The sequence below is a fragment of the Arachis hypogaea genome, chromosome 13, assembly GCF_003086295.3.
Source record: "Arachis hypogaea cultivar Tifrunner chromosome 13, arahy.Tifrunner.gnm2.J5K5, whole genome shotgun sequence".
Taxonomy (NCBI): domain Eukaryota; kingdom Viridiplantae; phylum Streptophyta; class Magnoliopsida; order Fabales; family Fabaceae; genus Arachis; species Arachis hypogaea.
The window spans coordinates 106,369,149-106,371,921 of NC_092048.1; the positions used below are offsets into that span (position 1 = coordinate 106,369,149).

At 42.0% G+C, this 2,773-nt stretch overlaps 1 non-coding gene across 1 annotated transcript; it reads left to right on the forward strand.

Annotated features, from left to right (window-relative positions):
* The first annotated feature begins 2,169 nt into the window (after positions 1–2,169).
* LOC112739975 (small nucleolar RNA R71) lies at positions 2,170–2,277 on the forward strand. The gene has a single exon (XR_003170908.1). It is a non-coding gene; the product is annotated as a small nucleolar RNA R71 (small nucleolar RNA).
* The last annotated feature ends 496 nt before the right edge of the window (positions 2,278–2,773 follow it).

A 2,773-nucleotide genomic window follows, 5' to 3' on the forward strand; every position in this document is an offset into this window, starting at 1 on the left:
AGGAATTGCATCCCTGCACCAATTAGGCATGTAAAATGCCTTTTCATGCAATTCTGGTGTTTAAACGCCGAATTGATGCTTGTTCTGGGCGTTCAGCGCCCATCTGCAGCATGTTTCTAGCGTTCAGCGCCAGCTTTCCTCAGTGTGCATTCCTGGCGTCTGAACGCCAGGATGCTGCTTGTTTTGGGTGTTCAACGCCAGATCCATGCTCTGTTCTGGCGTTGAATGCCAGCCAGATGCTCCTTACTGGCGTTTAAACGCCAGTAAGCCCTTCCTCCAGGGTGTGATTTTTCTTCTGCTGTTTTTGATTCTGTTTTTGATTTTTCTATTTATTTTGTGACTCCACATGATCATGAACCTAATAAAACATGAAAGAACAATAAAAATAAAAATAAAATTAGATAAATAAAAATTGGGTTGCCTCCCAACAAGCGCTTCTTTAATGTCAATAGCTTGACAGTGGGCTCTCATGGAGCCTCACAGATGTTCAGAGCATTGTTGAGACTTTCCAACACCAAACTTAGAGTTTGGATATGGGAGTTCAACACCAAACTTAGAGTTTGGTTGTGGCCTCTCAACACCAAACTTAAAGTTTGACTGTGGGGGCTCTGGTTGACTCTGTTTTGAGAGAAGCTTATTGTGCCTCTTTTCCATGTTTACAGAAGGATGTCCTTGAGTTTTAAACTCAAGGGAGTCCTCATTCAATTGAAGGACTAGTTCACCTCTGTTAACATCAATCACAGCTCTTGCTGTGGCTAGGAAGGGTCTTCCAAGGATGATGGATTCATCCTCATCCTTCCCAGTATCTAGGATTATGAAATCAGCAGGGATGTAAAGGCCTTCAACCTTTACTAATACGTCCTCTACTTGTCCATAAGCCTATTTTCTGGAATTGTCTGCCATCTCTAATGAGATTTTAGCAGCTTGTACCTCAAAAATTTCCAGTTTCTCCATTACAGAGAGTGGCATGAGGTTTATTCCTGACCCAAGATCACATAGAGCCTTCTCAAAGGTCATGGTGCCTATGGTACAAGGTATTAGGAACTTTCCAGGATCCTGTTTCTTCTGAGGCAATCTCAGTTGATCCAATGCATTTAGTTCATTGGTGAACAGGGGAGGTTCATCTCCCCAAGTCTCTTTACCAAATAAATTGGCATTCAGCTTCATGATTGCACCAAGAAACTTAGCAACTTGCTCTTCAGTAACATCCTCATTCTCTTCAGAAGAAGAATACTCATCAGAGCTCATGAAGGGCGTAAGGAGGTTCAATGGAATCTCTATGGTCTCTAGATGAGTCTCAGATTCCTTTGGTTCCTCAGAGGGAAACTCCTTATTGATCACTGTACGTCCCAGGAGGTCTTCCTCCTTAGTATTCACGTCCTCCCCTTCCTCTCTAGGTTCGGCCATGTTGACTATGTCAATGGCCTTGCACTCTCCTTTTGAATTTTCTTCTGTATTGCTTGGGAGAGCACTAGGAGGGGTTTCAGTGATCTTCTTACTCAGCTGGCCCACTTGTGCCTCCAAATTTCTAATGGAGGACCTTGTTTCATTCATGAAACTCACAGTGGCCTTAGATAGATCAGAGACTAAGTTTGCTAAATTAGAGGTATTTTGTTCAGAGTTCTCTGTCTGTTGCTGAGTGGATGATGGAAAAGGCTTGCTATTGCTAAACCTGTTTCTTCCACCATTATTAAAGCCTTGTTGAGGCTTTTGTTGATCCTTCCATGAGAAATTTGGGTGATTTCTCCATGAGGGGTTATAGGTGTCTCCATAAGGTTCACCCATATAATTTACCTCTGCTATTGCAGGGTTCTCAGGATCATAGGCTTCTTCTTCAGAAGATGCCTCTTGAGTACTGTTGGATGCAGCTTGCATTCCATTCAGACTCTGAGAAATCATATTGACTTGCTGAGTCAATATTTTATTCTGAGCCAATATGGCATTCAGAGTATCAATTTTAAAAACTCCCTTCTTCTGAGGCGTCCCATTACTCACAGGGTTCCTCTCAGAAGTGTACATGAACTGGTTATTAGCAACCATGTCAATGAGTTCTTGAGCTTCTGCAGGCATTTTCTTTAGGTGAATGGATCCACCTGCAGAAGTATCCAATGACATCTTAGCTAATTCAGACAGACCATCATAGAATATATCCAGGATGGTCCATTCTGAAAGCATGTCAGAAGGACACTTTTTGGTCAATTCCTTGTATCTCTCCCAAGCTTCATAGAGGGATTCACCTTCTTTCTGTCTGAAGGTTTGAACATCCACTCTAAGCTTACTCAGCTTTTGAGGAGGAAAGAACTTGGCTAAGAAAGCCTTGACCAGCTTATCCCAAGAGTTCAGGCTATCTTTGGGTTGAGAATTCAACCATACTCTAGCTCTGTCTCTTACAGCAAACAGGAAAAGCATAAGCCTGTAGACTTCAGGATCTACTCCATTAGTCTTAACAGTATCACAGATCTGCAAGAATTCAGTTAAGAACTAAAAAGGAGCTTCAGATGGAAGTCCATGAAACTTGCAGTTTTGTTGCATCAGAGAAACTAATTGAGGTTTCAGCTCAAAATTGTTTGCTCCAATGGCAGGAATTGAGATGTTTCTTCCATGTAAATTGGAATTAGGTGCAGTAAAGTCACCAAGCATCCTCCTTGCATTATTATTTTCGGCTGCCATCTCCTCTTCCTGTTCAAAAATTTCTGTAAGGTTATCTCTGGATTGTTGTATTTTAGCTTCTCTTAGTTTCCTCTTCAGAGTCCTTTCAGGTTCAGGATCTGCT